The following is a 27385-nucleotide window of genomic DNA, read 5'->3' as shown; positions in this document are numbered from 1 at the left end:
AGCTCGCTTGGCAGAGTGCTTGGCTCACAAGCACAAGGCCCTGGGTTCAAATCCCCAGCACTGCAAAAAAAAAAAAAAAATTCTCCACATTCCCAGAATAGAAGACAGAAGACAGAGACAAACCCACATAAATACGGTTATCTCATCTATTTAAAAATACTTTAAAAATTGTGATAAAACACATGTAACATAAAATCCACCCTTGTTGCCCTTTAGGCCTACAGTTCTGTGGCAGTAAGTACCTTCACGTTGTCGAGCAGGATGTACCAGGATCCACCTCCAGGACTTCCATGTCTTGAAAAGCTGGAACCCCGAACTCATTGAACAATACCCTCCATTCCTCTTCCCCAGCCCCCGGCAACCCCCTTTCTGCACTCTGTCCCTGTGATTCGGACGCCTGAGGAACCTCACAGGTGCGGCCACACCATGCCTGTCGTTGGGTGGCTGGCCTGCTCCACTCAGTGCAAAATCGCCGCCGTTCACCGTGCTGTGGCGCCTGTCAGACGTCCCTCCTTTTCCACTGGATGTATGTCGTCCGCCTCTTGCTTGGCCTTGGGATTGCTCTCACCTCTTGGCAGCTATGGTTGACTCTGCCCTGAAGGTGGGCGTGTGCCTGTCTGCATTCTGCTTCCGGTTCTGCTGTGTGTCTATCTGGGAGCGGGCTGGCTGCTCCTAGGCTGGTTCTACATTTAATTTTTTGAGAAACTGCCTCCTATTTTCCATGGTGTTGCAGCCTTTGTCATTCCCTGGGGCTTTCTTGGAACCAGAGGCTGTGTTGCCAACCTAGGAGGGTCCCCGGAGGCAGGGCCGCCACACCCGCCTAGCTGCCTCCTTTCCTCCGCACAGTGGCTTGGGTTGTCATGAGGCTCTTGTTACCTGTTGCCACACTGATGATGAGGTGGTGTCATTATCTCCCTCTAGTAAAAGAGGAAGGCCAAGCCTCAGAGTCCACAGCAGGCCTCCCTGCTCCCTCCTGCCCAGCCTCCACACATCCTCCTGGTGCAGCTCCTCAGTTTTCCCCTGGGGACCCTCCTTCCCCACCCCCGGGCACGATGATCCCTGGTTCTTGGCTCCAGGGGCGAATCAGACATCCTTTTCTCCGGGAGGTGGTGATCCATTCAATGGGAATTCCATGACCCTGACCCGATCAACCAGGGCCTAGGAGCATCTTCTGGGAATTTGACAAGTGTTTGAGGAAGCTGTTTGCTTTCAACTTGGATTGCTAAACCTATAGAATGTGAACTTTTAGCTGCAGGTACCCACTGCTGCCACCTCTTAGGAGCACCATAATTGAGCATGAAGTCAACCTGGAAACATGGAATCAAGAGGTGAAGAGAGGCAGATTTCAAACAATGTCTTTGGAGCACCTGGATCTAACTGTACCTGAAGCTCCTGGACGTCTCAGTTACAAGGACCAAGAAATCTCCTTCTTAGCTTGAGCAAGTTCATTGAAGTTCTCTCTTATATTTGAAGGGAATCCTGACAACTCAGATGGGTTAAGAGATTGCCCAAGATCGCCAGCCAGTGGTGGTGCCCAAACCTCAAACCCGTCTAGGAGCCTTGACTTAGATCTGGATCCCGGCTTGGGGTCAGGACTAACCCTGTTCAGCTCCGGAAAGGGAGCCGGATCCTGGCTGAAGCAGCACGGGAACCAGCCGGCAAAGCGCAGTGCTCGCAGCTAAACCTGTAGTGAGGTGGCAAATCCTAGCCCAGGGGCCACATCCGGCCCCTGCCTGTTTTGGGGATAACCCATGAGCTAAGAATGCTTTTCTCATTTTTAAATGGTTGAAAGCAATCAAAAGCAGTCTATTGAGTGGCATGTGAAAAGTACACGCAATGCAAATTTTGGCAACCATGAATAATGCTCTCCTGGAACACGGCCGAGGTCCCCACAAGCGCCTGGTTAATTGCTGTTTTCACACCACGAGGGAGGAACAGAGGAACTGCCAAGAGACGCCTGAAATATTGACTATCTGGAAAAGGCCTCCACCCTGCCCTGTCCGCTTCCCTTCCCTCCAGTCCTGGTCATTAGAGGTCTGGCACACCATCTGCAAGTCCACGGGAAGTGCTTAGCACGAAGCCTGGCACATCCTTTGCGCTCAGTGATCAGAAGGTGCCGGCAAGCAACCTGATTCAGTGGTTAAGCACATGTGTGGCAGCTCTACATCCTGTCTCTGCTTTTATTCCCTGTGTGACCTTGGGTTAGTTGCTTCACCTCTCTGGGCCTCAGTCACTTCCTGCAAAATAGGAATAAAAATAGTACCTACCTCATGGTGTCCTTAAGATCAAATTAGTCATTACGTGTAAAGTGCTTCAAAGAGTGGCATCTAGTAAATGCTGGCCAAGATCCTAATTGTTGTTCTCCTTGGCTTAATCTCCATGGAGGATCTGGGTCTGCCTATTACTGAACCTGGCCCATGTCTGACTGCAGGGAGCAGAGACCTGGCCTCCTGACCCAGAGCCGCATCAGGCCACTGCAGGATCCTCCCAGAGGAGGCAGCTAGGGCCTACAATGAGGTCTTAAAGGATAACATCCTGGGTTTGGCCTCCCCAGCAAAGGTGTGTGTGTGTGTGTGTGTGTGTGTGTGTGCACGCACAACAATCATTTGGGGGAAAAGGAAGCAGGTAGACTGGGCACGGTGGCACACACTTGTCATCCCAGCAGCTCAGGAGGCTGAGGCAGGAGGATCATGAGTTCAAAGTCAGCCTCAGCAAAAGTGAGGTGTTAAGCAACTCAGTGAGACTCTGACTCTAAATAAAATACAAAATAGGGCTGGGACGTGGCTCAGTGGTCGAGTGCCCCTGAGTTAAATCTCCGGTATCCCCCCCTCCCCAAAAGAAAGCAGGTAGGTCGTGCTCAGGATGGCTAAATTCAGCGGGCAGTTTCCAAGGCTGGAGCCGCCCGCGTGAGTTGGCCTCCACCCGTGGGGCAGGAGCCCGAGCCTCTAAGCCCACCTGGACCTGTTACCTCTGGCCTGACATGCTCTCTGCGGGTGGACAAGGCCCAGGACAAGCAGCCCAGAGGAGCCAGACTCCTGAGCAGGTGCAGCAGGCTTGGGTGGGGGCAGGAGGACAACAGTGACCTGAAGGAGGAGGAAAAGGCCTCCAGGCCTCCTCTCTGCTCCCCATTCAATTGTCCTCTAAGGATCAAGAGGAGGCTGGGCAAAAGGAGGCAGAGTTGAAAGTCGGGGACTCCTGCCCAGGTTTCCAGTGGCTGGGAAGTTCTGGAAGTCCTGTGGGAGGGGGTCCTCTGTGGACCCACTGCCTCTCCTGGCTGCCTCCAGCCTCGCCCGCTCCACCCACCCAGCCGCCTGCAGCCGTGTGTTCTGGCTGGAGTCCAGCCCTGAGGGAGGCAGGGTCCACGCTCTGCCCAGGAGGGAGAGAAGGGCCATTTCAGCACCCGTCCCTCCCCCGCAGCATCAGAAGGTGGCAGGAGGGCAGCGGGCGCTGAAGGACCCAGCCTTCGGGTGCGTGGACACGGGCGCGCACACACACGCTCTCTCACACACACACGGCTGACATGCATGGTCGCACACGCTCAGTGAGGACACGCACACCCAGACCGCCTCCTGCCACCAGCCCCGCGCTGCCAGCTTCTCCTGCTGTCGCTCTGCTCCTGTGCTGGTCTGAAGCCAGAGTAGGCCCGCGTCAGCCTGCGGGCCGCGAGAGCCAGGCCAGCGCATCCGCAGAGCCCTGCGGCCAACAGGGTCCTCTCCAGTTCTGGCCTGGGGCTCCCATACCCGTACCCCATCTTAGGGGCCTTCAGTAAACATCCCCAGAACCCGTTCCCAAGCCCGAGCTGGTGACTGGGAATCGTGGGGGCCGTGAGCGGGAAGCAGGGCTGGATCTAGCAGGGGTGGGGGCTTCTGAGGCGGGGTGGACTTGGTAGCCCAATCTGGCCCCGCGCCCTCGCTGATCACGTGCAGGAAGCAGGGTGGAGAGCAGGGCAGTGTCACACGGCAATTGCATGAGACAGCGGGGCTGGAACCCAGGTCTCTACCTCCCGTCCCCAGACTTTGGGGTCTGCAGAGGCCCCCATGCCCTCTGCCACCCCCATCAGCCCGGAGGGCCTCCTCATCCCTGCCTGCTTGCCAGCAAGGGGGCCAGCTGTCTCTTGGGTTCTGTAGGGTGCAGGGGCCAGGGCCAGCCCCCAGCAGGCAGTGCCCTGCAGCAAGGCTGGGTGACGTCCCCCTCTCCTTCCCAGGTGGAGGGAAAGCAGGGTGGGGCTCCCTGCGACCACAGATGCTCTCACAACACGCTGAGCCCCCACTCCTGGGGGAGGCCGGAAAGGGGAGTCCGCACACTGTCCAAACATCTGGACTGCACAGAGCGCCAGGACTCGCCATGCAGATGTTCTCAGAGCTCCGTGCTGGGCGCGGCCCAGAGCAGACATCTGGGTGGGATTGGTGCTGGTGTTGGAGGGAAGGGTGGATTTCATTCACGATTCAGGGTGGTGTTAGCAAGAAGATGGGGAGAGGTGTGGCCCCCACCCAGTTGGCCTCACTGCGTGGGATTCGGGTGCCAAGGGTAGCAGCCAGGTGGCCTTAACAATGATAGCTACCATTCCCTGGGCTCTTGCCTTCCTATGCTTTGCACGTATTATCTCATTTAACCCTGACAACAACCCTGTGAGGCAGCTACTATTACTGTACCCATTCTCTACGTGACAGAAGCACAAAAGGTCGTGTCATTGGCCCAGGCTTACTCATGGCAATTCCAGACTCGCATGGAAGCACATGCAGGCCGTTGCTGTGACAACCCTGCCCTATCCTGTGAGCAACTCCCAAGGGTTTCTGGGGGCCAAACCTAGGCACCCTTCTCCCCCCAGCATCATCTGCATGTGGAGAATTTCGCACGGAGCCAGTGGGCTGCCAGGGGCGGTTCCTTTTCCTCGGCTGGAACTCGGGAGAGAGGGGCAGCAGGAAGCCAGGCCAGGCCCTCCTCCCAGGCTGGTGGGCAGCGGGGGGGATGCCATGTTCCTGGGGTTCCAAGAGCAGGGGCCGCTTCCTGAAGGACAAGTTGCTCCCTGTGGTAGAGGGAGCTGTGGCCAGCGGGCTATTTATTTCCTGTCCCTAAGCCTTTAAGTCATCTGTTTACACAGGGAGAAAAGGGAGCTGGGCTCGTGTCCCTGCCCAGGCCCCCTCCCCCGCTGAGCCTTGCAGGCTGAGCCAGGGACCCTGAGAGCTAGTGGCAGTAGTGGACAGGAGACAGTTCTGGGGCTTGGAATCAGGGCTGAGATATGGACTGGTCCTGGCCAATGCCTTTCCAGGGACAGGGGAAGTCCTCAGGCCTGCCAGGGTGGGGCGGGCCACACAGGGCCAGGCCAGGTTAAAGGTAGCCTCACTTCCTGTGCCTCCTCCCCCACTGCCCTCCTGGGCCATCAGCCTCCGGCCTCTCCCCTCTCCTCATCCCAGCTCCAGAGTAGTCAGATAGCAGCCATTCACAACCTAGTGAGAAAGCTCACCAGCCCACATCACCCTCCCCTCTTCCTCCTGCTGGGAAGGGACATCGTGTCCCCACAACAGAGGCCCTCGGGGAAGGCTACACAGGGGTCAGGGCCAGGCATGGGAGGGGGGAGCTTCCTGGGCTCTGAGCACCTCAGAAAGACAGGTTCTGCTCCTCGAGGCTGCTCTGGACACCCCGATGGAGTCCCCAGGCTTGAAGAAAGACCCCAAGCTGGCTGGGCCAGGTTAGAGGCCCCCACGACGGCGCGGCTGCAGTGTAGCGGGCAGTGGGAGGGACCTCCAGGGCTGTGAACAAGCCATTTCTAGAACATGCAGGCTGTCCACCAGGAAAATACAGGAGGAAGCGGCTCCGTTTCCAGAGGGGAGCTGAGGCACCAGCGGGAGGAGCGGCATCTCCCCGCGCCTGGGGCTCCTTTCTCTCTCTGGGTGCTGTGTTTCTGGAGGGTGAGGGACCCTATCAGTATATCAGAAACAGCTCCTGACGGGCGGTTGGGGGCCAGGGCTGCCCGGGCTCATCGCTGCCCCATGGGGGATACAGTGCGCACACCTCGCCTCGGCTTCTGGTGAGTAAGACCAACCGGCTGTCCTGGGCCAGGTGAGGACAGCCCAGAGCTTGTGCAAGGCCACACTGACAACTGGCCACACTGACAACCGGCCACTGGAGAGGCCTCCCGGGAGGCTGCCCCGAGGCTGGGCCTCCTCCCAACCACTTCCCCACCCCGGGCCCCTGGCTGGGTTGCACAAAGCAGCAAAGGGATCAAAGAGCTGAGCCCAGGGTCCGTGTGATGTCCCAGTGGCCTGGCCCACCTGGCAGTGCTGGAAGGCAGCCCCCACCCCAGGGCTCCCCTGACCCTCACCGCACAGGGGTCAGCCCAGCCGTTGCCGCCCCAGCCAGGGAAGATGGTGGGCCAACGTGTGTCACCTCCGGGCTCTGGCCCTGGATGCTGGAGAAGTCACAGACAAGAAGGGTCCAGTCTGTCCTCCAATGGGGCGGGGGTCCTCACCTTTTCCTGAAGGATGAGGCTAGGATTTCCTGGGGGTTCCCAGGCCAAGGCCAAGGCTTCCTGGGCTCCTGCAGGCAGGCCTGTTGCAGAGGACCCACAGCTGGCCTGGCCTGAGATGCCCAGGAGGAGAGGGGCGCTGCCAGGAGGGGCCCGCAGCAGCCTCGGACCCCACCTCCTGCTGGAGACTGCCATGGGGCCTCCAGGCTCTGCCTCCTAGGTGTCAACTTAGGTCTGATTCGCTGGGTGACCTCAGACCACTCACGTGCCCTCTCTGTGCCTGAGCTTCTCCTTGGGACGATGTCAAGAAAACTTTTCGTCTTTCTCTTCCTTCTCCCACTTGGAAGGTGTGGGAGGGTCGGAGAGGAGGCTCTGGTCGATGGGGCTATCATGAGTCCCACGAAGGGTGCAGCACAGACGCGCGAACCCGAAACCCCTCTGCCTCGGAGCCCCCGTACACACAGGCACACCCTTGTGGACGCAGCGACCCACACACACACCGATGTGTACCAGCACGCACGCTAATCTGCCTCCCCTTTCATTCCTTCAACTTCGCCAATTCAGCTCGACTTTTTGATACCAGAGACCAAAGAAGAGGCCCCAGGTCTTGAGTTTGCCTGTGAAGGCACAGAGTCGGGCGTACCCACGCAGAGCAGTGGTACGGCTGGGTGAGCCATGGAGGTGGCTGGCGATGTGGTGATTATGGAAGCAACAGAAGCCGTGGTCTCCGTCTCCTATGATCAGATGATATGATGATTTATTTGGCACTGGGGATTGAATCCTGGCGTGCTTATCCACTGAGCCACATCCCCAGTCCTTTTTAATATTTTATTTAGAGACAGAGTCTCGCTGAGTTGCTTAGGGCCTTGCTAAGTTGCTGAGGCTGGCCTCAAACTTTTGATCCTCCTGCCTCAGCCTCCCGTGTAGCTGGGATGACAGGTGTGCCCAGCATGATCAGCTTATTTTCAAAGTTCTAATTTCATTTCTGAAGATATTAGCACTCTGTCTCTCAGTCCACCCCTCCTAAAAAAGCAATCCCTTCATAACTTTAGAGTTAAGGTCAAGAAGTCTCAGAGAGGTACATCTGCTGGTCCAGGGTCCCACCGTCGGTTTCAAGGAGGGGCCAATGCTGCCTGGTGCCCATGCCTGACTCAGCTTCCCTGTCACATCCAGGCTCCCACTGAAAAGACCTTGGAGGTCAGCTCATTCAGTCTGGGGTCTTGTCCTGGGTCTGAGACCACACTGGGGACAAACAAGGGACCAACACTGAGAGCAGAAAGTGGCCAGAAACAGAGTGGACTCCAGAGCGACTCTGCTTCTGGCATCTCCTGGGGGCTGGCCAGTGGAGCAGCTGTGGCTGAAGGGCTGGCCTGAGCCCCTGACCTGGCCCTGGAGCCGACTGGCAAACTCCGGGCTTCCTCTCTGGGGCCAGCACCTTCCACGAGCCACTCCTGGCAGGACAACTGCTGCCCGGGCCTTTGCAGGTCGAGAGGGCCCAGTCATGAGGTCATCCAACTGCCCTCTTCTCTCCCTGTGGTCAGTCCACAGAGGCCTGAGGTCCCCACACCTGTCCCCTGGCACTCCTGGGGCAGGGCCTGGCAGGAACCTTCTCTGTTCTTCGGCTTCCTCTGAAGCAGGACGAGCCCCTCCACCGAGCACCGTCCAGTCTTCCCGTTCCCTCCCACAATGCTGGGTTGGCGGGGGATGTTGGGAATGGAGGGGCTGTTCCTGGCGCAGAGGAGGGCCCAACTCGGCCTGGACACCGAGCTCCGTCAGTGTACTCCACTGCTGTCAAAGAGCTACAGAGGCAGAGCTCAGCACCAGCAAAATTGCCACAGCTATCCCTTCAGTGAGCATGCAAGACTGTGGGGACAAACACGGGCAGGCAGATGGGTAAGGAGAAGGGGTTGGCCCGTCTGTCTTCATAATATTAAAGGTGAAATAGCAACAACAATGGCTAATTCCTCTCCTACTGACCATTAGCCAGACACTCTTAGTACCTCTCATATTAAAACAGCTCATTCTCATCACCCTATGATGTGGGTATTATCATATCATCCCTATTTCATGGATAAGGAAAACAGGCTCAGAGAAGTCAAGTGTGTCGTCTGAAGTCACACAGCAAGGGGGTCTGATAGCAGCAGTCGGGCCCACAGCCCCCGCACTAAAGCACTTTTGCTGACTGCTTCTGCGTGCTTAGGTGGTTCAGCGGTCCTGCCATGAACCTGTTGAGTCCTAATCGGGTCCTACAAATTCTTGGATGGTGCAAAGCCCATGCCGGAGTGACGTACAGGTTGTTTTGTGAAGAACTGACATCACTGGGTCCTCTTAGGTCCTTCTTGGCCACTGCTGCCCGCCCTCCCGCTGCCTGGCCGGGCCCCACCACTCTTCTGCTGGGATCGTGGCACCCACAGCGGGCCTGGTTCTGCCCGGGTGAGGACGGCACCCTCCTGGGGAAAGTCTCCCGCTCCCCCCAGCCCCCACCTTCACCCTCCCCAAACAGCTGAAGCTGTGCAATGTGAGAGGAGAGTGGACTTGCCAGAGGTTTCTGGAAAGCATCCAGAGGTCGCTGTGGTGGCTCCAGCCCTGACCACCGCTCTGAATAGCCACCCGTCTCACCCCCCCTGGGCTGGCTCCCTCAGCCACCGGGTGGGCAGTGGAGGCTGGGGCTGGTGTGCTGCTGAAGGGAGGCCACGGGAGAGCTGAGCATTTGACTCAGCAGCTGGCCAAACCTGGAGGCCAAAGGGAGGGAGGAAGGAGCCCCCAGCCTCTCCAGCCTACGCCTGCCATCCCGGGTCAGTCTCTGTCCACACCTGGCCCAGCCGCACTTCCACCTGCCAGCTGACCTCCCTCACCTCCCAGCCCACCCAGCACCTGAGCATCCCCAGGGCTCCCCTCATACCTCCTGGCCTAGGTGCCTCCATCAACCATGCTCAGCCCCTCCATCCCCAGGTCCGTTCGTTCCATGCCCAGCCGGTGGCTGGCTGGATACCCAACACCCATCGCCCCCTCCACAGGTTCAGCCCCGACTACTCCTAGAGCACCAGGTGACTGCCACACGCTCACCAGCACCTGTCCCCCATGGTGCGTGGCCTAAATTGGAGCCACTATTTCCAGATCCAGCTCCATCCAGGCTCCAAAGAGGTAGCTGGGCCCACACTTCCAGATTGCCCAAGAGTCATCTCTGGGGCTTCAGATATGGACAGACATTCTCTAACCAGGTCGGGGGGCAGAGCAGGTGGGTGGGGCCACCGGAGAGAATCTGCCACTCCTGGGGCACCTCAGTGGCTTTCCCCACCTCTCACCCCCTTGGCTGTGAGACTCCTTGGGAAGACAGGAAGTCTCTAGCATGAGGGGACAGGCTGAAGTTCCCAGCAGATAACAAGTCTGGGAGGCCCGGAGAGATGGACGGAGCTTCCGCGCCCACATGGCAACGCAGGGCTGGCAGAGTGGAGTCCTAGAAAGGTACCAGGTGAGGTTGGGCAGCTGGATTCCTTCCGCCCCACCATGCCCAGTGACCCTGGGCACTGCACCATGAGGTCTGGGCTAACAGTCACCTTGTGGTTTGGGTACATCACCTGTCTCTCTGAGCTCTTGCATAAAACAGGAGTGTTGAACAAGACGGCTTCCACCCTCCCCAGGCACTGAGGACAGGTGGAGAGCCCTCTCTGGCCTTGGTCTTCCACTACCAACCATAGGACTCCTGCTTCATCCATTGGCCAAGTCCCCCGGTACCTGGGTCCTGCATGGCAGGCTGGGGTTGAGAGGAGGACAAGCAGCAGGGAGCCGTCTCCAAGGACTCCCACACCAAGGGCCGCCAGCAACATCCCCATGAGGGATGCCCCAGGCGAGAGGGAGCACGTAGGCTTTCACAGGTCAGTGCCCTGGACTGCTTGGGGCTGCCTGGAGCTGTTCTGAGAAGGATCCTGCGCTCAGTGAGAAAGTGCCAAGATCAACTAGTGATGTCTGCACAGGACCTGAGTAGGAAAAGGAGGCTCCATGCTGGAGAACTTGGAAACCCTCAGGGAGGTTCATGCTGGCCCCTGGGGTTATTTCCCTAGCACAGACCTCAGGCCTACAGCAGAGTCTTATTTGAAGACTCTCAGTTGTATTGAAGAAAATTAAAACTGAAAAGTAAGTGTACCCCTAGATCAGATTCCGACTGGGAGAGAGCACCCTCCCTGGGGTCAACAGGGTGACTCAGGGGCCATCCTAAGGAGATCTGCTCAGAAAAGCTACTATCAGGCAGCAAGGTGGCCCACTGTGGGCCTGTTTCCATTTTGACATTTTTTTTAAAAGGATCATATTTTTCCAAGAAAGTGCAAGTTCCCTGAGCCTTGTCTCGATCTGCTGTTTCCAGTGGAATTCCTACTGGCCCCGGAGGACCTGGGTGTGACAGTCATCATTCATTCATTCCATGCAGCAAACACTTGCCAGCCCATCTCACACCGACTGCCTGCAGATGAGTGTGTCAAATCTTCCCAAGCCCCGAAGCACTCTGCCCATGATTAAAGGCGCCATTGGCTGGCAAGGGCGGGGCAGGGCCTATCAAGACTCACGGTGTGGGCGTGGTCTCCCACCAGCCACGCCCCTCTTCAGCTCGTTTTCACCTGCTGGTGGCCAGTGGGCAGCCTGAGAAGGAAAAGGGAGGAACTTAAGAAGAGCAAGTGAAATGAACTCAAAAACCTTAACACTCACAATACAAATAACCCAATCAGTGAATGGGCAAAGGAACTGAACAGGCACTTCTCAGAAGAAGAACTGCAGTTGGTCTTATTTCTTCTTCTATGAAGTGCCTGTTAACTAAAAAAACAAATTAAAAAAAAAGAAGAAAAGAAATATGATCAGTCAGAAAATATATAAAAAAGGACCAACAATTCTAGCAATTAGAGAAATGCAAATTAAAACTACACTGAGACTTCACCTCACTCCAATCAGAATGGCAACGATCAGGAATACAAGTAACAATAAATGTTGGCAAGGACGTAGGGGAAAAGGCACACTCATACAGTGCTGGTGGGACTGCAAATTGATGCGACCACTCTGGAAAGCAGTGTGGAGATTCCTCAGAAAACTTGGAATGGAACCACCATTTGACCCAGTTATCTCACTCCTTGGTTTATACCCAAAGGACTTAAAATCAGCATACTACAGTGACACAGCCACATCAATGTTCATAGCTGCTCAATTCACAATAGCTAAACTATGGAACCAACCTAGGTGTCCTTCAACAGACGAATGGATAAAGAAAATGTGATACATATACACAATGGCATATTACTCAGAGTTATGGTTTGGATGTGAGGTGTCCCCCAAAAGCTCACGTGTGAGACGAGGCAGCAAGTTTGGGAGGAGAAATGATCGGATCATAACCTTAACCTAATCAGGGAATTAGTCCCTGATGGGATTAACTGAGTGGTACCTGAGGCAGGTGGGGTGTGGCTGGAGGAAGTGGTTCACTGGGGGCATGGCTGTGGGTGTGTACTTGTATCTGGAGAGTGGAGTCTCTCTGCTTCCTGAGCTCCACATAAGCCGCTTCCCACCTCCCTCTTCCCTCTGCCACACTTTTCCGCCATGATGTTCTGCCTCTCCTTCAGCCCCAAGGAACGGAGCTGACCTTTTTTGGACAAAGACCTCTGAAACTGTGAGCCCTCAATTCAAGTTTCCTCCTCTACAATTGTTCTGGTCAGGTCATTTAGTCACAGCATCTAAAAAGCTGGCTAAACATTCACATAAAGAAGAATGAAATGATGGCATTTGCTGGTAAATGGATGGAATTGGAGATTACCGTGCTAAGTGAAATAAGCCAGTCCCAGGCACCAAAGGCTGAATGTTCCCTCTGATATGTGGATGCTAACACACAATAAGTGGTGGTGGGAGGGTTCATTCCCTGGATTAGATAAAGGGGAATGAAGGGAAGGGGGGGATGGGAATGGGAAAGACAGTGGAATGAATCAGACAGAACTTCCCTATGTTCCCATGAGAATACAGCACCAGTGAAACTCCACATCACGTACAACCACAAGAACGGGATCCTAATTAGAGTGTTCTACTCCATGTATGTATAATATGTCAAAACACACTCTACTGTCATGTATACCTAAAAAGAACAAATAAATTTTTTAAAAAAAAGAAGGGCGGATAGTTCATCATGTAGTGTGCTCGCCCAGCGTGTGCACGGACCTGGGTTCGAATCCCTGGCACCTGGAGAACCAACAGACCAAAAAAGAAGGGCAGGTGAGACTCTTCCTGGCGATGATAACAGGGTCCAACTTCCTGCCCAGATCCGAGGGAGGGGCGGGAGTGTCAGGACGGGCTGCAGGGACACCCAGCACCCAGGAGCTGTGGCCACGCTGGCCCAGCTCCCAGCCAGGGGCACCAGGTATGCTGGGGATTGGGCATGGTTGGGCCCCTCCTGCTCTGCTGCCAGGGGTGTTGACCTCCGAGTGAGGAAGCCTTGGGGGTACTTAGGACAGCTGTGGGGTGCACTCGTCTGAATGTGTGTTCATGTGGCAGCCCTGGCGGGGAGAGGGTTCCCAGCCTTCCTCAGAAGACTCTCCTCAGCAGGAACCAGCAGCTCTGATCCCCCTTCTCTTCCTGCCCCTCCATTGCAGGCAGCCTCTTTAGCAAAGTAGCAAGAGCTCAAACTGCCTGCTTTGAACCCTGGTCCTATCAACTTCTGGCCACTAGGCCTCAGGCGAGAAAGCTCCCCCTCCGACAACAGAGGAGCATTGGGAACTTCTGGGGACAGGGGACCACAGTGCCTGCCCCTCTCTCTGCCCCCCGTCTTAGTAAACACTGGGGCCTCCACTAGCCCAGATAGGGAGGGGGAGGGAGCAAAGACCCATTTCCCAAAAACATTGGCTTCGACCTTGAACCCGAGCAGCTGGTCAGAGCTGGTGGCCTCTTTCTGGAAGCGTTTGTGTAGTTCTTCTTGTAAACACAAAGGATGGAAAACAAACCCCCCAAATTTAAAAATAAATGAATGAGGAGTCATCCGTGGGTAAAAGAGCAGGGCTGGACAGATGGGCCGCAGAACATGGCCCCAGGGATGAGTCTCTGGGTGGGGCTGGGGGCTGGCCCAAGACTCTCCGGTCACCCCCCCACCGCCCCGTTCTTGTTATAAACCCCGATTGTTCCCACCTCGCCGGACAGGCCCAAATCCTACAGTGCTGTCACCCGGTCACCACCATGTTGAAAGCCATGGGCTCCTGCAAGGAACTGGCCCTCCCTGTGTGACCATGGGAAAGTTACTTTCCTTCTCTGGGCTGGTTTTGAAGACTTCCAGGTCCTTTTTCCGACTGACCTGCAGACAGTCTGTCCTGCTCAGAGAGCAGCTAGGAGGACTTTGAGAAGAATAAAGAATCTCTTCGTTAACCCCGTGCTGGGGCAGCCCCACCCCCTGGGGATTGAACCCAGGGCCTTGCACGGGCAGCTCTGGTTTTCAAGGTCTGGTCTGGAACGGGGGATAGAGGCTCTGGGGTCATTGCCCTGAGATGAAATATCAGTGTTCGCCAAGGGGGTAGGAGGAGCCCGGGGCTGGACAAGCAGCAGCAGGTGGTAGTCAGGAGGCCCTGGTCAGGGCCTGGCCTCGCGGGGAAGACTCGGTATTCTGACCGTCTGGTCCTTCATAGGTAACATGTACTTACTGAGCACCTACCTTGTGCCGGGGGCGTGGTACATTAATGAACAGCCTCGACCTTTGTCCTTGTAGAGCACCCTTTGGTACAGGGCCTGCCTCTCCATCACACCTGCGTGACCCCTCCTGCTCCTACGCCCCCTGCAGGCATCACTAGTCGATCACAGCCCCTTCATACCCAGCATGGCCATGACCTCAGGCTGTCTTTGAACCCAGCATGCCAGTGTCTCCAATCAACTCCTCCCAGGTGGGGACTGTCCCCTGCTGTGCCTTCCTCACATGGTCACCCACAGAACAAAATTAGACTGTAGCTGGGGGAGGGGACCATGTCCAAAATCCAGGACGAGGGCCTGGACTATCCCTGAGCCGCATGAGCATGCAGAGCTGCCAGTGGGACAGGAGGGGGCGCCCTTCCTCAAATGTCCTAGAGAATGAAAGGGCCAGGAGCAGTTTCTGTGCAGGCACCTCGCCTGTCCCCCAGGTCCAGATCATGGCTTGCACACTCTGCCTGTCCCACTGACGCTGGCTGGGACAGGCAGCATCATCCCAGCCCAGCCACGCTGTCACATGCCAGGACAAGGGGCCCTGTTTCCTGGCTCTTCCTCTGGAGCAGGTCAGCCCTGTCCCGAGGGCTGCATGGACAGATCCTCAGACGGCAGATCCAAGGCCCTGGGTGTGGGGAACTGCAGCCACGCGCCCCCTGGGCCTCCCAAGCCTCTTCCTTTCCCTCTTGGCTGCAGCCTACGGGGGTCAAGATGGCCTGCACAAAGTAGGGTGTGTGTCTGGTGCCTTCTCCCTCCCCACTCACCAGCTGGATGGCGGGTGGAAGCCCCAGGGGCTTCTGGGGCCTGAGGATGCTCCCGGAATGTGACAACACCTAGGCGCTGACAGAGTGGGAGGGGACCACTCAGCAGCCTTCCTGGCTGGCCTCCACGGCCTGTGTGTTTCCAAAGCAGACAGGTGAGGATCAAGGAGGTGGCTTTCCCCAGGGGACACAGAGTCCGAGCTTGGCGGGGCCTCTGCTCTGCTTGTTTATGAACTGGAATCTCACACAGGAGTCTGGCCGAGCAGTGTTTTCAACACTCTCTCCCATCCTGCAGCTGATGTGAGGCTGTATAAGGTCCAGTGAGAAAGGCAGGCATAGTGATCACTGCTGCTGTGCCTATGAGGAAGCTGGCCCAGAGAGGCTGAGCATCTCATCCTGGGTCACACAGCCTTCTGAGACTGGCCACACATCCATCCTTTCTGCCCACTTCAGGGAAACTTAGAGACGTCACAGCTTCAAAGTCCACAAAAGACTGCCCTGTGGGTGAAACAGAGGTCTCTGGGTAAGCGCCTGGGCCCTGGATAGGCTGTCTGGACTGAAACCTTGCTCCTCTCACCTTCAAGACGTGGACTTGGGGCACATGGCTTAACCTTCCTGAGACTCGTTGTCATTTGAAAACTTCAGGAATACCACCCAATTCATGAGGGTTTTAGAGAATCAATCGATCAATCTCTCTCTCCCTCTCTCTCTCACATGTATTGGGATTTATTCTTTGCTACTGAGGCATAAAGTTGGACAATTTGTCATCTCTGCCCTTGAGTTTGATGTATAAAGACCACAGATAATAAATACATGGCTGGGACTTGCTCCTACTAGTGGCCTAGAGATGCTGAGGAAGAAATTGACTGGGGGCGGGTGCATGGGAAGCCACGGTGTGGGGGTGAGTAGGAGCTGCCCTAGGCACAGTGGGCGCCCGGGCTCAGGGGGCCAGACAGCTTGTAGAGACGTGAGGCGTGAAAGGGCGCGGCGGGTCTGGACAGTAGGAAGGGTCATGGGTACTTGAGCTTCACCTTGGAGATGAGGCCAAAGGGGTTGCTGTGCCTGAGCACAGGGGGCTTTGCAAAAGTCCCGGGCCCAAGAATACAGGGCCCGCTCCCAGAGGATCTCCATGTGCAAGGGGGCCGAGAATCGGTCGGGGGCTACTGAAGAGATCCCAGAATCCTTGAGGCAGCGAGACGGGGTGGGGCCAAGGAAGGACCAGGAACCAGGGCCAATCCAGGAGCGCAACCAGGAGCCGACCCCCTGGGCCTCAGGCCGACCTGGGAAACTCACACTGCACCAGAAAAGCTGGGGGCCTGCCGGAGCAGCAGCCCACCCTTTGTGGTCTTGTCCCAGGGCTTCCCTTCCCAGGCATCACCCCAGGGAAAGAGGCCTCCTAGGCAGTGAGGACCAGATACCCCACTTCCCAGAGCAGAAGCCTCAAAGTTCAGAGAGCTCAACCAGCGCACCCAAGGTCACACAGCAGGTCTGGGGCAGAGGAGAGACAGTATGGAGTGTTTCCAAAGATGCGAATACACAAGTCTTGGCTCTGATCTCCCTGGGGAGGATCTGGAGCAGGCTGAGGAGGAGAAGCCACATAGGGTGCCTCACAGGAGCACGGGGGCAGCACCAGAAGCAGAAGTGAAAGGACAAGCCCAATTTGGGGACTTCCATTTGTAAAACCCAGTATTTCAAAGGTCACTGTGCTGCTGTCCTGTGGGGTGGGGGCAGGAAGAACAGAGGGAAGAGTGGGAGCTCTTCTTGAGAAGTTTCCTGACCCCCCAGCACTTCTGGGAACCTACTCTAGGTACCTACCCTGAAGAAACACGAGCCAACTGCACAGGGTTTTCACTGCAGTGTCGATAAACAAAAATGGAAAGCAAACTAAATATTCCCAGTACGGAATAGCTACCAGAAATGGGATCTATTCCAAGATGGAGCACAATTCACTAGTTAAAAGAAAATCCCTATGTGCTCTCATAGATAAATCTCAAGATCACTGTTAAGTAGATAAAGCCACATACATATGCAGTACAATCCTTATAATCCTGAGTCAAGATTCCTTTGTGTTGTAAATAAGAAAAGACTCAAACTACTATAGTTTAAATGAGGAAGAACTTATTTTTCTCAAATAGCAGAGTCCAAAAGTAACAGTTGCTGGAATTGGGATGGCAGCTCAGTAATGTACCCCAGTGATTCTCAGTGGTTCTCTTGGCTTTTCTCTTTTGTTCATTGCCTTATAGTCACAAAATGGCTACTGCAGCTCCAGACATCACATTTGTATTCAATGTAGAAAGAAGGGGAGAGTGAAGGGATTTTTTGTTCACAAAACTTTCTTTGTCTTTTTCTTTGGTAAGGGATGCTTTCCACCATAAAATTCCCCCTACGTCCCAATAGCAAGAACTGGGTCATCTGCTCATATTTAGACCATTTCATTAGAGACTTTTTTGTTTTGGTTTAGTTTTTGTAGCACTGAGTATTGGTCCCAGGGGTGCTCTATGACTGAACTGCTTCCCCAGCCTTTTTATTTTCATTTTTGATTTTGCAGTAGGGTCTTAGCAAGTTGCCCAGCCTGGTCTTGAACTTGTGATCCTCCTGCCTTAGCCTCCTCAGCAGCTGGGATTGCAGGCATGTGCCACCATGCCCAGTTAAGAAGGGAGATCATGAAGACCTGCGTAGGCAGTCCCAATTCATTCTCTAGTGACTGGGAAAGAGACACTCTTGACTGGAGAGCAAGAGATGTCTGCCCCCTCCTTCCATGTCAGTTTCTGGCTGAGAAGAGAGGGCGCCTCCTTCTGCGAGGGCAGGTGGGCACGGCCATGTCTGCTGCAGACGCGGTCCACACAGAAGAGAAACACACCTAAGTGTGCGACCAAAGGCCGTCACAGAAATGGAGGTGGTGGAGACAGAGAGGAAGCGCGCAGGGAAGGGGCTTGGGAGGGACATTCGAAGGACCTCTGGCCTTACTTGCAATCCTTTAATTTTTAAAGAATAAAGACATCACGTGTTCCTGTAAAATCCTGGCGGTGACCAGTTTCCCTGTCCCCAGATTGGTCCAATCCCAAATGTGCAGAAGCAAATGGCTGGGTCCTCAGGGGAGGAGAGGGGCAAGCAGGAGAGGAGGGAGGGATCCAGAACAGGTGGGCACAGGTCCCTTAGGGCTTAGCACCCTCTCCGCCAGGTTCTCTGTGACAGACAGAACGTCAGAGGTGGGTCTTTCCTTGTAGATTTCCGGGACTTCCCTCTGGGATCCTCCCTCATTCTTCAAACAGAAACTGCAGTGTCTGATGGACCTGCCTGTCAAAGACCCAAAGATGGACAGATGCAGCTGGCATCCTTGATCCCACTTATAAGGTGATGCAGGGCACAGGGGTGGCCGGGACCCACGGGTGCTGCCTTCACAGGCTAGGGGGACCACGATGGGGCCGGGGGCCCCTGCAGTCACCGGGTTCTCGGGAGTGGGCCAGGCAGAGCTGAGCGGGGCCCAGAGTGGTCCTGCTGCTTACTCCACCCAGCGTCCACTGCTACTTACATTTCAAGAAACAGGGTCTGGGAAGGAAATCGCCCAGCTTCACCCAGCACAGAGGGGCTCAGATCAGTCACTGGGCCCAGGAAAGACCCCCGGGATATCTGGGGCAGCCAAAGGGAGAACGTGGGTAGGACGGGCAGTCAGCTCCTCTGCGCCCCCTCTGCGTTCTTCAGGCACCCCACGCGCTCAGCTGACATCTCCAGTCAGAGACCCCGCAAGCACGGAGAGCATTGAGGAAGGTCCTTGGAGTCACGTTGTCCTGGGGGGATTTTCAAGAGTAGGTGCAGAAACCAGCTTCAAACACAAAATAAGCCAACCCCAAAAAACCAAAGGCTGAATGTTTTCCCTAAAAAGTGGATGATGATATATAATGGGGGTGGGGGAATGAGGGGTGAGAGAAGAATGGGGGAGCTTTAGATTACGTAGAGGGAAATGAGAGGGGGAGGGCTATGAAAGATGGTGGACTGAGACAGACATCATCACCCTATGCACACGTATGACTACACGAATGGTGTGACTCTACATCGTGCACACCCATAGAAACGAAATGACGGACCCCACCCATGTACGATGAATCAAAATGCAGTCTGTAAAAATAAAAAAATGAGAAAATATCAGCATGCATTTCTTGTAACAAAGGTCCATGCTGTTTATGAAATTCGTTTATGTGTTTGTATTGGGTCAGTGGCAAAGGTGTTTCTTACTCTGTTGCAATTGAAGGAAAGAGGAAGGAAGGAAAGAAGGAAGGAAGGAAGGAAGGGAGGGAGGGAGGAAGGGAGGGAGGAAGGAAGGAAGGGAGGGAGGGAGGAAGGGAGGGAGGAAGGAAGGAAGGGAGGGAAGGAAGGAGAAGGAAATGAAAGAAAAAGAAAAGAGAAAAAGAAAAAGAAGGAGAGAGAGAAAGAAAAGGAAAGAGGAGAGCTGCTGTCTGGCTGAGGCCTGGCTTCATGGAGGGGAAGCCTGAGGCCAGGAGGGCATGTGGCTGTGCAGGCCCTGCGGTGAGCAGAGGCCAGGGCTGTCCCCACTGGGAGGGTGTCCCTGGGGTTGCCTCTCAGTGTGGCCCTGTCTGGACCTGCAAACCTGAGTCCTCATCCGGCTGTCCCCCGCCTTGCTGCCTGTCGTTGGGTTTCCTTCCCTGTTAAATCAGGTAGCTGTCTGCCCCCAGCGGCCCCGGCTGCAGGGAGCACGTGAGATCAGCTTTGATGCACTATCTCACCATCTGGGACATCAGTGGTTTTCTCCTGACCTGTGTCGCTCTTCCTCTCTCCCTTTCTGCCACTGGTACCCAGTGTCCCTTGGACAACCCGCTTGTCTCAGTTAGTCCCTAGGGTTGATGTGGCTGGCCACCCCTCCCAGGTGCACGCTGACCCAGGCTTAGTAAATCAGCATGTTCACCTCCCTCCTGGCCTGGGGTGTTTCAGGAATGAATGGGATTGAGCCTTGGGCCCCAGCCAGCCCTACTGCAGGATGACTGGGTTGGTACAGGAGCCTGAGACGCAGGGAGCCACAGTTAGAGGAGTCAGATCCAGGAGCCCAGAGAGTGTTGCCAACATTGCTTGGCCCTCTAATCCAGATAGACCAGAGCAAACCCCAGCCCTGTCAGCCTCTTAAAGGCAATGAATTCTCCTTATGAGTTAGTTTGACTTGAGTTTCTTCCATTGGCAGCTGAGAATCCTGACTAAGCCAGTGGTCAAATATATACATAAAGTGTTAATCAAAAAAAGGTATGTTTTCTCCCATGGGGGCCTCCTAGACCCCTGTCTCCTCCTCTGCTGGCAGCAGCATCCACTGCCTTTCCCAGAAGTCACCTCTGTATTCAATGGCTGGGGAAGGGTCATGCTCGTCTCTCCTGTGAACCCATCTTGGCCACACTGGAAGGTAAGAGGGCCATTGACAGCCATTATTAGTTTGGGCATTGATTTCCAGTGTAGGACACCAGCCTGCCCAGTTCTGCTCCTCCTGCCATGTTGATCCCATGCTGCTCTGGGAGGCCCAGCAGGCCTGCAGGCCTCTCTGACCTTCTCCGCCATGCGGTGTCTACACCCTGCATCTGAAATGCCTCACACCCACCAAGAGGCCCAAGCATGTGCTGGGCTCCAGCCCCGCCCCTCCTCCCCACCTCTGCTCCCGTTTCCGCCTCATTTGGAGTCTGGCCCTTGGCTCTTTCTTTCTTCCTGACTCCACCTTGGCAGCCTCTGCTCTGGCTTTTGGTGACTTCCAGGTGCACATGGGCAGGGCCTTGTGTCCCACTCTGGCTGCTGGGCCTCCCTCGGGGGCAGGGCCCCTTCTCCCATCCCCTCCTGACGGGATGGCGCACCATCGTCAGACCTGGCCCTTCACGCTGGGTTCAACCCACTGACTCCAGAGTGGGCTGCTCCAGTCTGGACTTCAACACCTCCTCTCCTGAGGGCCAGGAGAGGTCCTCCCAAGTCCCTCCTCCAAAGCATGGGTCATACATCCACAGTCCACAGTCAGCATCAACCTGAGCAAGGTAAAGCGTGGCTTGCCAGAGAAAATTCAAGACACCTGGTTAAAAGCCCATCACGTTGAACTGGAGACTATCGTGCTAAGCGAAATAAGCCCATCCCTGAAAACCAAAGGCCACATGTTCTCTCTGATATTCGGATACTAACACATAACCAGGGGGAGGGAGAATAGAAGTTCAGGGGATTAGACCAAGGGGAACGGAGGGAAGGGAGGGGTGGGAATGGGGAAGACAGGGATGGATCTGGCATTCCTTCCCTACGTTCACAGATGAACACAGACCGGTGAAACTCCACGGCACGTAAAACCACAAGGACGGGATGCTCATCAGAATAAGCTATACTCCATGTATGTATAATATGTCACGCTCTACTGTCATGTACATCTAAAAAGAACAAATGTTTTAAAAAGTACATCACAAGTAAGTAACAAATGACTTTGGAATATAAGTATATCCCAAAGAGTGCATGGTATATACTTATACTAAAATTGTTCCTTGCTTATTTAAAATCAAAATACATCTGAACACCCTGTTCATTTGTTTATGCTTTGGTTAAATCTGGCATAGGTGGTAGAAGCAGCCCAGATCTTGCAACTGGTACCCAGGGTGCGTCTACCCCTGCAGGACTTCAAGAATAGAAAAAAATTCTAAAAAGCAGATCAGTCCTCTCTTTAGAGGTGGATGCTTCCAGGACTCTCCTGGCTCTGGGCTCCCACTCTGTTTTGGGGATCTGGCTGCGTTTCAAGTTCATGAGCTCTGAAGTGCCCCCCAACCATCTTCTGTAGGAGGATTTTACAGTGTCTGTTGGTGCTGTGGAGAGCAAGTGTGAGTGACCCTAAATGCCCAAGGCCCTGGAGAATAAAGGGGGTATAGGAGGGGGGTTGCCGCAGATGTTAGCAGGAGGGAAATCAGTCTTCAAATCAGTTTCCACATATTGAGTCCTAATTTTTCATCGATTTTAATTGTCAAATTAGAAATGGATTTCTCTGGAAGGAAAATTTTGAATCCCAGATGTAATTAAATGACAGTTTTTTTCCCCCCAAAGCTAAATTAAATATTTAAAGGGAAAATATTTTTCCAGTGTAAGAATGGTAATATTCAAAATAAGTGGCCAAGCATAAACACAAAGTGACCAGAAGTGAGTTTTTGTGTTTGACCCGTAGTTTCTGAACACCCTGGGGCAGCTGCGTGGAGCCGAACATGGAGTTCATGGAGATTTTTCCTCAGCTTCACACGGCCGCAGACAGGGCTGCACCTCTTGGCTGCGAGAGTCACGTTTAAGGGCACTGTGGCAGCCCCCACGGGACCCATGGGGTCCAAGTTCCTCCAGGCAAAGCCAGGCGCAGGTGCTGGCTTGACAGTTAGGAGACGGTGACGCAGGGGGGCGCGCCCAAGAGCAGCAGGCTGTGGACAAAGACTGTGTGGCTGCTGGGAGGAATCAGGGAGAAGGGCTGCCAAGGAATGTTCTAGAAGGTGTACCTCTAGGTTTCTCATTTAGACCCAACATCTAGGTGAACAACAAAACAAATGCATGGCTCTGTTGGTGGCATTTCTAGGTTCGAAGTTCCATCTACAAACAGCAAGGCCAGAGCTGGATGGCTTCTGGAAGGCGGAACTCATAATGTGAGAGGTCCAGCCCGGACGAGGAGAGGGCGGCTGGCGGGCAGACCGGCGGCCTTGGCCACAACGTTCAATATTTGCAAGTCTGGACCACAGTGCGTCTCTCTGCTTCTCGCTGCCCCGCCCCACCTGGCTCCGTCACCTCCAATTTCCCCGTCTTCCCCACTTGGGCCTGCTCTTCCCGCAGGGCCCAGGCGGGGGTGTATCCTGGGCTGGGCCGTCCCTGGGCTCTGGCCTGAGTGGTGTGTGCCGGTGGGTGTGCTGGGGCGGGCTGGGCTCGTGAGCATGGAAATTCTTTTTCCCAGTGCAGAATCTCGCCTCAGTCGGGGCTGGCAGATCTTTCTGGACACAGTGTACCGGGCGCGGCTCTGGGGTGTCGACCTAGCACGAGGAGGCTCAGGTGGGGATTCGGAGGAGGATTTAGGCCTGTTTCCTCCCTCTGAAGAAGAGGCCAGGAGTAAACGACATTCCCAAAGAAAGAGGTAAACAGAAGGCTCTGGGTTTGGGCCAAATCCATAGCAGAGCCCAGAGGTGACTAATAAATGGGTCAATTCTGAGGAAATCTTGGAGGACAGGCGAGGGAGAGCTGGGAGCATCTGGAGAGGGGGATGTCTGAGCTCCTGGAGAGAAGGGTGAGGGGAGAGGACCAGGAGGGAGCCTGCAGGGCCGAAGAGGGGTCCCAGAAAGGCCACGTGCAGAGGGGGACTCCTTCCCAGCCAGGAGGCCAGTGTCCTGAAGACGGTGAGGGGCACAGCGGGTCCCCAGGCCTCGGCTTAGGCCTGCTCTCCATTCGTTCTTCCTTTCTCACTGGGCATCTTCTCTGTGCCTGGCTGTGACCTTGAGCTTCCTGCTCTGGGAAGCTCCTGGCTGGTGGGAAGTACTGTGCTGAACATCTCCATCCGCCAGCTATGGCCGAGGTCCTTGGAGAGGTGGGGTGCTGCCCATTCGTCCATCGACCCCTCTGGGGCTCACTGAGCCAGTCTGGACTCCCCCATCTTGGCCCATTTAAGTGGGGCTTCCTGTCACTGCTGGTGCTGGGACGATTCCATTCCAGCCCCCGGTCACCCTCCCACAGACATCCCCTCTGAGAAAGAGGAGTCGAGTCAGATGTCAGGGCTTTGAGGACAAAGGCAGGGAGGCAGGGGAGGAGCGGGCCTCACCAGGCTTCTCCAAGTCCCTCCGGCCCTTCCAAAACCTGCTCTGGGAATGTGTGCCCCAAAGTGGACAGGCCTCAAAACAGTGGGACCAAATGATCTGGGACTGAAATCCCCCAAACTATAAGCCAAAGTGAACCTTTTCTCTTTGTACATTTATTATCCCAGGTTATTTGTTATAGTAACAGAAATCTAACTAAAACTGTCTACCTAACATCTACCTATATCTATCATGTATCTGTCCATTTATTTATCTATCTATAAGCCTATCATCTAGTTATAATCTCTATCTACTAGCCCATCTGCGTCTATCATATAACTCTATCATCCCTCCGTCTATCTAGCTATCATCTACCTTACAAAGCTAGAACAGAGGGAAAGATCCACCATGACAAAAGAGCACGGAGTCAAACCTGGAGGTTCATTTTTTGCAAAATGGAGCTCATTTCCTTCTAGACTTTTCACTTTGTCAGACGTATTGAATATGCAGACATATTGAATATCTCTCTGTACCTCTATACATTTTGTGAAGATAAGGACACTTTTCCAGAGTCTAATTTGCTCCCTTGCTTTTATTTCGTGGTGTGACCTTTCTGGGGAATCCAGGCTCGACAGAGACGGACTAGAGCCGGAGGGTGGGCGGCACACCGGCTGGCGGGTGGGAGAAGGCCTGGCCCCTCACCTGTTCTGCCTCCCCTGTCTGGTCTCAAGGGGCAGCTGAGAATGGGGGTGCCCCATGCACCTCCAGGGGCTCTTTCAGCTCCTAGGTAGAGGGAACTTACGTCCAGTCTCCATTTAGCTCCCACAGGACTCTGCATGGGCACCGTCACCATTTAAAACCCGGGCCCAGTGACAAAGGTGACTTCAAGGTCGTTCGGCAGTGCATGATGCTGTTAGGGTTGGAACTCGGGTCGGGTCAGTGTGACACCGTACCCTCTGCCTCTGCCACAGCGCATGTCAGAGGCCCTGGGAGGCACACTCCAGGACGAGGAGGGCCAGTGGTACATGGGCTGGTGAGGACTTTGGTTCAGGGTCACTGGGTCAAAGTTTATACAGTAAAGTAAGGCAGACACTTCTCCCAGAAGGAGCTGGCTTTAACCCTGAGCTTCGTGGATTCAGGGGGCAGCGATGGTAGGGAGAGAACAGATCTGGGGCATAGCTCAGCTGCCCTCTGGGGTAGAACCAGTGCTTTTAGTCCAAACTGAATTCTAAGCCTCCAGGAGTTTGTCAGGGGGAGTGCAGGTCTGGATGAACCCAGCTGCCCAATCCCCAGAGAGACTCAAACACAACTCTCCTGAGGCTCAAAGGTCTAAGGGTGGTGTTCATTCATCCCTGAGAGGGTCTGTCTACCAGGAGACCCCAGGTCAGCGTCCAGCTGCCTCTGCTGAAACGTCACCCCTCCCCCGATGATCATCCCACACAGACCGACATGGCCGGTCTCCCTATCCTCTGTTATTTATTTACACCCCCGCCACCCCAGCTATCCGCATCTTCTGGCTGGCCTCAGGCCACGCGCTTTCCTCCTGGTCTTGGCTGCAGTGACCGGAGAGGAGAGGGCAAGGGCATGCCGTAGCTCTGGGCACATCCGCAGCGGACCTGGAGCCCCGCCCTTGCTTTCTGTCCCTCCCCTCCCCCACTGCCGGCCGCCCACCAGCACACCCTCCGCCTGCGATTGAACCCAGATGCCAGGAAATGGCTGGTTGTACGGCTGGAGTGGAAACACGTGGACGGGGCGCAGCGCTTCTCCGTTAGTTCCGTTACTGTCATCTTGGAAACTTGCATCTTGGAGCGAGTCCTGGGAGCCCCGGGTGGAGCCAGCGTGCAGGGGCTCCGTGGGGACGCCCCAGCGGCACACAGTGCCCATCGGCTCCTGGGCTGGGCCCACGGGGCTTGAGGCGGACCGGGAAGGGACAGGAGGTCCTCACTCCTCCCCACTCTGCTGCTTCCTTCTCAAGGAATTTAGGATGCCAGTGCCTCAGTCTTGACCCTGACATTCACTGGCTGTGTGACTTTAGGCAAGACCCATCACTTCTCTGAGCATTCGTTTTGGAATCCATAAGGTGATGATAAAAATGCTTTTTTTTTTTTTTTTTTTTTTTTGGAGTTGCAGCGTAGCAACAGGTAATTTGGGATCAGAAAAAATAATCTGAGGCTATAAGGGGTTCATAATGCAGCCCCACGATCCCTAATCTACAATGGGCAAACCCACAACTTGGAGAACGCCGGCTTTCTGTGATTCATTTGATGGGAAAGGCTGAGTTGAAGGGACCCATATATTGCACATATTTATCCCCCTTGCTGTAGAAGTCTTACCACGTAGGATAGTGAGGTCAAGGTCTCCTGCATGCTGGTAAGCACTCTGCCGCTGAGCTCCTAGGGTCAGTGCTTACTAAGCCCTCCGAGGCTGTGGAGCCAGGAAGGGGCTGTCTTGGACAGGAGCACTCTGTGCAGCCCACGCCGGAAGGGGGCTCTTCTGCTCGCCCCTCCAGAGCTCTGCCTGGCTCAGCCGAGGGCTCTCTTCCCAGGCCCAGGCCTGAACCTCCTTCCTTCCCACACATGTCTGCCCTTTTCTTTCTGGTTGCAGGAAAGAAAATCATCCCTGAGACCTACTTCCTTTTTCCTTCGGTGGGATGAGGGGTTCCCAGAGTCCCTCAGACACTGCCCTGTTGGCTGTGATTCTGAGTCGCCCATCCACCCAGGGGGTCTTATAATTTCCACAAGACTCATTCGGACCAGCCGGATAAGGTCCCAGATGACCATGGGCCTGTCGGGTGGGAGGCACTACTGACCCCAGGAGCCATGTCCAGCAGCTGCCTTGGAGACATCGCTATGGGGACACCCCAGGGATCTCCCAAGGGCTCGACCCTTCTCTGGTCCATTTGCTCAGCTGCCCCAGTGGAAACCCAGCTCCCTGCCTCCTGCCACCCAGGTCACCTCCACCGAGAGCAGACGGCCTGGGCATGGCTCTGGGTTTGAATCACACCAGAGAACCACACACACGTCCTCCGTGGGAGGAAGCCATCCACCAGCACGCCATGGACAGTGACCATCCCCCTCACCCAGCCTCTCCCTGGGTGACTGCTGTTTACAGCGGGTGTCCTCATGGCCTGTTTTCTTGGTGTCTGTTTACTCGTGGGTGTCATTTGGCTTTGGGGCACTTGGTGTGCACGGCTCACATCGTGTCCAGTGGCATCGTGTCCAGCGGCTCGTCCTCTCCTGCACAACAGGTCTTGGGGACATGCCCAGGTCAGTTCCTACGAGGTGCCTGGTTCGCTCTCTCTGCTGCCTCCTCCTTGCTGGGTGCATGGGGCTCGGGGAAGCCCCCACCCTGACTGGCCCGGGAGCTGTCCCCCGACCTCCTTGCAGTGGCATGATGCCCAGGGTGGCTGCCAGGGGCCCTGCACGCGTGTGGACCCAGCACCCACGGGGCGTGCCAAGTGAGCATCCCCGAATGTCCCCAGCCCATCAGGAAGGGAAACAGCTGCGCCAGAGGGTGACATTCTTAATATGTGCTAACTTGTGTCAAATCGTCCTCTGAAAGGCTGAATAAATGGAGGTCTCACAATTGGAATCAGCCTGGTTGGGGAGGGCAGGTACCGCCGGCCAGGCTGGGGTCGAGGCTGCCCCTCTGCGGCAGCGTCCTAGTGCCTGGGTCGCACGTGGAGGTCAGCAGAGTGATCAGATACCACG

Source organism: Sciurus vulgaris, assembly GCF_902686455.1.
Source record: "Sciurus vulgaris genome assembly, chromosome: 4".
Classification (NCBI taxonomy): Eukaryota; Metazoa; Chordata; class Mammalia; order Rodentia; family Sciuridae; genus Sciurus; species Sciurus vulgaris.
Note: the sequence above shows the minus strand (reverse complement) of the source record.